The sequence below is a fragment of the Tenrec ecaudatus genome, unplaced genomic scaffold (genome assembly GCF_050624435.1).
Source record: "Tenrec ecaudatus isolate mTenEca1 unplaced genomic scaffold, mTenEca1.hap1 Scaffold_739, whole genome shotgun sequence".
Classification (NCBI taxonomy): domain Eukaryota; kingdom Metazoa; phylum Chordata; class Mammalia; order Afrosoricida; family Tenrecidae; genus Tenrec; species Tenrec ecaudatus.
Window position 1 is genome coordinate 131,456 of NW_027459635.1, and position 7,421 is coordinate 138,876.

Sequence of the window (7,421 nt, forward strand, 5' to 3'; positions counted from 1 at the left end):
TTAGAGGGAAATTCAACGCTGCTGGATCTCAGGAGGTGCATCATAAAGATAAGTAGGCGCATATCCACTGGGTTTTGAAGGGCTGTGGGTTTTGGCTTACATCACTGGAAGCCGCCGGGGGCTTGACCTTAGCCCAGCCACTGTAACTGCTGGAGCCCGGACCATTTGGAGCCCAGCCAATGTATCTGCGGGAGCCGGGGCCATTTGGAGCCTGTAGCAGGGCTTGGTCTAAACACAGCCACAGTTTTCCCCTGCCTGCCTCAGGGCAGGGACAGGACCCTGGCAGCTCCACCAGCAGGGATCAGGGTTCAGCTACATTGTTGCTTCTGTTTATATCTCTGCTCTCTATTCCAACACAGCCGTGGAGGGCTGCACAGGAGCTTTTTCATGTCATGGCCACAGCTTGTGGTCTGAGCAGGGACTAAACCCAACACCCCACAGCCCAACAGGCAGGGATCAGGGTTCAGCTACACTGCTGCATCTGTTAACATCTCTGCTCTGTGTCCCCCCACTTCTTTGGGGGCTGCTCAGCAGCTTTCTTGTGACTCTTGGGGCTCAGCTGTGGATAGCAGCTGGGGCTTGGGGCAGGGAGTAAGCCCTTGTAGCTCCACAGGCAGGGAGTGGGACTCAGCTACATAGTTGCTTTTGCTTCCCTCACTTCCCTATACCCCTGCAGAGTCTAGTCTAACATTTTAATTTTTCTCCCCCTGCTCTTTATTCCTACCCTGCTCTCTCATGCTCCATTGCAGACATATGGGGCACTCCCATTGCCCTAGGGCATTTGCGCCTTGGCCACACCCAGCTAGGTGAGCTCCACCCTGCTTAGATAGCCAAAGGCTAGGGAAAGGCCTGCTTGCTCTCTAGGGGATACTCCTCAGACTTCTCACCAGGGAGTTCCTGCCTGAGTACCTGGGGACATAAGGCAGCTCAGCCAACACTTTTCAACATTCAAACCAATAACAGGAACATCAGCCCAGCCTGTGCAACACTGGGGCAGGCAGCCGACCTGCCATCTGGGGTACTCCCCTGATAGGGAAGCCACAGGAAGATAAAGTGGTAGGTTAATACCATAGCAAAATCAGCTGTAGGCAGTTCGAAGAAGCATTCCTGTAAGTCTTCCAGAGAGAGACTAGAAAATGGCACCTGGTCCCTCTAAAATAACTCAACGCAAAAAGCCATCACCCCTAACGACTTCAACGAAAAAAACAGGAGAAAAAAAGACAAAGGCAGAAGATGACCTGAACATAACAACATACATAGAAGAAGCAGACATTGAGATGCCACTCAAAGAAACTCAGAATGCTGCTTGGAGCCATGCAGGATATGAGGGAAACAATACAGAAAAAGGATGAAACGATACAGGAGCTTAGCGAGGAGATAATGAAAAACAATAGCACAATCATGTTCCTTGAAAATTGATTGGAGGAATCAGAGAACCCTATCATGTCTTGGAGGACAGCCAAGCAGACTTTAATAAACGTGAACAAAAATCTAACAAGAGCATCAGAGAAGCTGAAGAAAACCTAAGAGCTATGTCTGATGCTATGAAGCAGAACATTAGAATTATTGGCCTACCGGAGGAAGACACAACAAAGAATCATCTGCTACAATAGCGAGAGAATTCTTGGAGGAAAACTTGCCCAGCCTAATGAATGAAAACCAGGCAACCATCCAGGAGGCTGAAAGAACACCAGCATGACAGGACCCCAAGATGAAATCACCAAGGCACATAATAGTTAAACTATCCAACTTTGAGGAAAAGGAGAAAATCATGACAGCAGCCAGGGAAAAACAAGCAGTCACATATAAAGGTTCCCACATAAGGATATGCTCAGACCTATCAGCAGAAACTATGAAAAAAAGGAGAGAGTGGAGTAACATTACTCCAAAAATTGAAGGAAAACAACGCAAATCCAAGAATATCTACCCAGCCAAATTATCGATCAAGATCGATGGAGAAGTAAAAGTCTTCCCAGACAAGGAAAAACTCAAAAATTACATTACAACAAACCCAGCCTTACAAAAGATCCTCGCCGACTCAGTATGGGCAGATGAACAACACTCACCAAGCACAAATAAGAGACCAATACATAGAACAACTTCACCCAGAGCACAACAAGGAGAAAAGAGACCCCAAGATAGCATTGGTTTAAGGATGGAAAGAAGTCAAGAATGATACACACAAAAAACACACACTAATGAGAAAGGAAAGTAGGAAAACTCCCAACACAAAAGGTATAAAATGGCATCACAGAGTCCACAGATGGAGATAATAACCCTGAAATCAGTGGCCTGAACTCAGGCATTAAAAGACTGAGACTAGCAGAATGGCTTAGAAAACACAACCCATCCATTTGCTGCCTACAGGAGACACATCTCAAGGCTACAGACAAAAATAGGCTGAGAATCAAAGGCTGGAGAAGGACCTACCAAGTACACAGCAATACAAAAAAAGCAGGGGTTGCAATCCTAATCTCGGAATAAATTGACCTCAAAGTACAAACCATAAAAAGAGATAAGGAAGGATACTATCTAATGCTCAAGGGAATCATAGACAATGAACCACTAAGCATTGTAAACATATATTCCCTGAATGAGAGACCAGCTGAATATGTCAACCAAACACTCCAAAAGATTAAGAAAAAATCACAGACCCGACAATTATAGTAGGTGACTTCAACACACCACTCTGAGAAAGATAGATCACAGGGAAAGAAACTCAACTATGATGCACATACCGGCTTGGGAGGAACTGGAGGAAATCATGCTAAGTGAAGTAAGTCAGGTACAAAAGGAAAAGTAAAACATGATCCTGCTGAGGCAAATATTAAAAAAAATGCTAATGTGGCATAGGGGAAAAAGTTACTATATACTAACATTTTTGGGTTGAAGACTGTGTAGTATGGCAGAGACCAGATCAAAACCAGGGATGCACATAGTAGACAACTGGGGAGGAGGTGGGGAAAGAAAAATAAAAGGATGAATATAAGGAAGAAAAGGTGAGCTGGGGCATGGGGCACTAACCCACCCAAGGGGAGGGTATTGTTTATATCTCCACAGGGAAAGTGGGACCAGACTTCCACCCAGTGCCGCGAGGTGTGAATGCAGCATTCCGGAGTGGAGTAGGGAACCAGTGAAGAGGTCTGGGAGGCTGGCCCCAACACCAAAAATTAAGTGGATTCCTGCCCCTCCCCCAAGAAGAATTTGTTTCAAAGGACGACATTGATTCTACAGCTCGGGCAGAAGGATATATCGGATCAGAGCACACGGGCGCAGATGAAGGGGAGGAGGAGAGAGTGGAGCACAGACTTGCCCACCAGGCCGTGAGGATGATGTTCCTGATTAGAGCAGCCAGTCCACAGAGAGGACAACATGGCCCCCACTATAAGACATGATACCCCTCAGTGACCAATGGCGCTACCGGAGAAAGCATCAGAGACACAGTGTGCGGATTGCACCTGACCTGATCCGACCACACTGAGGCAAATCACTGGGAGAGTTCAGCGGAACAGCAAGGGAATGGAGTGGCAAGGTCCCCAGGGAATGCTGAAAGTGGATTTGGGGCCAGGGCGTGGTGCCCATATAGACTGGACTGGAAAACACTCCTAAAGGCCAACAAACGAACCTTGAACTAACTACAAGCTTTTCTATCTTGATGTGTTTTGTTTTGTTCTTTGTCAGTGGTTTTTTTGTTGTTTTGTTGTCTGGCTGTATACTGTTGCTTTGTTTTCCTCTGTCTTATTTTTGTGCATGTTATTATCTCCACAGGTTTGTCTACATGAGACAGGCTGGATGAACTATCTGGAGGAAAAACAAAGGGACCGACAGTTCTGGGGGTACCTGGGATAGGGGGAGATTGGCCGTAAAGAAGTGGTGTTAACAAACCCAGGGACAAGGGAGCAACATGGGATTCAAATTGGTGGCGAGGTGGGGAGTGGCTGGCCTGGTAGGGAATGATAAGGGCAAGGTTACTTAAAGAAGAGGTATAGCTGTAAGCCAGGTGGGGATGGAGCATGATAGTGGGGCAGGAGGAAAGTCAAGGGAAATAGAGGAAAGAACTAGGAGGCAAAGTGCATTTGTAGAGGTCTAGACAAAGACATGTACATGCAAATATATATATGAGGATGGGGAAATAGATCTATGTGTCTATATTTATAGGTTTAGTATTAAGGTGGCAGAAGGACCTTGGGCCTCTACTGAAGCACTCCCTCAATACATGAATAGTTTCTTCTATTAAATTGTCATTCTATGATCCTCACCCTCCCGACACAATTGCTGAAGCCAAAGCATTTGAACAAGTAAATATGAAGAAAGTTGATGGTGCCCGGCTATCAAAAGAGATAGCGTCTGGGGTCTTAAAGCCTTGAAAGTGCACAAGTGGCCATCTAGCTCAGAAGCAACAAAGCCCACATGGAAGAGCACATCAGCTTGTGTGATCACGTGGTCCCGAAGGGATCAGTTTTCAGGTATCAAAGAGCAAAAAATCATATCATTGGCTGCACAGCTCCATGATACGATTGTCGAGGACAAACGGGTGCATAAGCAAACGTGGCGAAGGAATCTGATGATGCCCGGCTATCAAAAGAGATAGTGTCTGGGGTCTTAAAGCCTTGAAGGTGAGCAAGCGGCCATCTAGCTCAGAAGCAATAAAGCCCACACGGAAGAAGCACACCAGCTTGTGTGATCACGAGGTGCCAAAGGTATCAGGAATAAGGCATCATCATAAAAAAAACCCAAAAACTTAACATCGTGAATGAAGGAGGAAGTGTAGAGTGGAGACCCAAAGCCCATTTGTCGGCCACTGGAGATCCCCTCACAGAGGAGTCTAGGGGAGGAGATGAGTCAGTCAGGGTGCGATGTAGCACCAATGAAGTATACAACTTTCCTCCAGTTCCTAAATGCTTCCTCCACCCCACCCCCCAACTATCATGATCTGAAATCTACCTTGATAGAGCAGAGGTTGTACACTGGTGCATATAGGAGCTGGAGGCACAGGGAATCCAGGGTGGATGATACCTTCAGGACCAGGAGTGTGAGGTGCGATACTGGGAGGGTAGAGGGTGAGTGGGCTGGAAAGGGGAAACCGATTACAAGGATCTACATGTGACCTCCTCCCTGAGGGACAACAGAAAAGGGGTGAAGGGAGACGCTGGATAGGGCAAGATATGACAAAATAATAATTTAAAAATTATTAAGGGCTCATGAGGTAGGGGTAGCAGGGAGGGAGGGGAAAAAAGAGGATCTGATGCAAAGGGCTTAAATGGAGAGCAAATGCTTTGAAAATGATGAGGACAAAGAATGTACAGATGTGCTTTATACAATTGATGTATGTATACGTATGAATTGTGATAAGAGTTGTATGAGTAATAAAATGTTAAAAAAAGAAAGTAATCTAAGAAGTTGTCCTAAATATAGAAGAGCACGGAAATAATATTTGTGAAAGCCTTATTAATTCCCTGTAGTGTGAAGATGCCTTAATACTGCATGCCATAAGGTAGTCTGACTTGAAAAACGTACTGATGAAGATCAGAGACTGGTGCCTTAACTACAGAATACAGCTCGATGAAAGAAAACCAAAATCCTCACTATAGGACCAATACAAATTACCATGAAAAATGGAGATATCATTGAAGTTGTCAAGGATTTCATTTCACTTGGACCTCAATCAATATACACAGAAGCCATAGACAAGTGATGTGTTTCCCTGGGCATATTTGTTTCCCAGGACCTCTTTAAACATTTAAAAAGCAGTGTCTATTTGAGAACTAATATTTACCAGATCCAAGCTATTTTATTTTTAATTGTCTCATATGCCACTGAAAGTTGAAAAATGAATGAGGCTGTTTAAAAGTAAAATGATGCATTTTAATTATAGTGCTAGTGAAGAACTTGATAGTTTGATGCACTGTCAATTGTAGCTTAGAAGTTGTACAATTATAATGCTTGTCATAAATGGATACTATGAAAATTTCATTTTAAGTATATTAGAAATTTGTTGAGAGATCTGTCCATTAAAGGACATCATGCTTGATAAAGCAAAATATCATTGAAAAAAGGATGAACTTCAACAACATAGAACATCACAGTAACTGCAACTAAGCTCAAACTTGACAACTGTGAGAAGGAAGCAGGACCCATATGTGTTTCATTCTTTTTTTTCTCTAACATTTCTATGAGAGTGACATGATTTAATTTGACTTAAACAGCAAAATGCAATGCCAATGACAAACATTTTGCTTGATGCATAGTTAATTAAATTTTTCCCTTTACATATTGGCACCTGATAAGGATACCATTTAATACCACTTTTATTTAATAATATGCTGCAAGTCTTTATGGCAGTTATTGATCAACAAGTGTCTAATAAAAGCTGACAATGGTAGCAAAGATGTAAAACTGTAATTGGAGATGGTATCACTCTAAACATGGACAATCCAAGGCCCTACAAGAAAATCATTGCATCCAAATGAAATGTTCAGCAATTTCACAGGCCATAGGTCAATATAGAAAAGTCCATTTGGATTCCGTGTACCAACAGAGAACGCTCTGGAAAGGAATTCAAGAAAATAATACCATTTACAAGAGCCACCTATAAGATAAAATGGAAAAAACCTGGGCAGAAAAACAAACATCTGTACAAAGAAAACCTTAAAAACAGTACTACAGGATACCATAAGACATAAAGTGAAAAATTAGCCATACTCTTTAATAGGGAATTTTACTTTGTGAAAATATCAAACACACCACAAGTGATCTATAATTATAATGCAATTCTGATTCAGATCCCAGCATCTTTCTGAAAAGTTGAAAAAGAAAGGGAAGAGATTCTATACCTAGAAGCTCTGATGGTGTAGTGGATTATACAATGGGCTACTAGCTGCATGGTCCTCAGTTAAAAACTGCCAGCTACTCTTTCGGAGTAAGATGATCCTGAAAAGTTTTATGATCTCAGAAATCCAAAACGGCCAGTTAGCCCTTGTCCAATAGTAGTGGTTCTCAGCCTTTCAAATGCCATGACCCTTTCATACAGTTCCTCATGTTATGTTGTGGAGAACCCACACCATAAAATTATTTTCTTTGCTACTTCATGAATGTAATTTTGCTACTGTTAAGAATTGTAATATAAATATCTGATATGCAGGATGCATTTTCTTTGTTACAAATTGAACATAATGAAAGCATGGTGATTAATCACAAAAACAATATGTAATTATGTATTGTGAAATATTTATTTTTGATTACAAATAAATGAAATTTTGTCTTGAAGCATGGTGTAGCATGGTTAACAGTCTTTAATATAATGATAATAAACTGCATTGCTACATTTTGCGACTGTATGCATAAAAAGCCAGCGTGCGTGCAAATGCTGAGAAACCTTCCTTCTCACCAGATCAGAAGTTCTCAGTCTTTGCAAGAGCACA

The 7,421-nt window shown here is 42.7% G+C and overlaps 1 long non-coding RNA gene across 2 annotated transcripts in view; it reads left to right on the forward strand.

Moving 5' to 3' along the window:
• The window catches only part of LOC142436876 (uncharacterized), an 80,224-nt gene extending 73,046 nt beyond the window's left edge, over positions 1–7,178 (forward strand). The window contains exon 6 of one of the 2 annotated variants that reach the window (XR_012782159.1): positions 3,061–7,178. This is a non-coding gene — a long non-coding RNA (uncharacterized LOC142436876). The remainder of the gene's footprint in view (positions 1–3,060) is intronic. The other variant, XR_012782160.1, reaches the window with a different exon arrangement.
• The last annotated feature ends 243 nt before the right edge of the window (positions 7,179–7,421 follow it).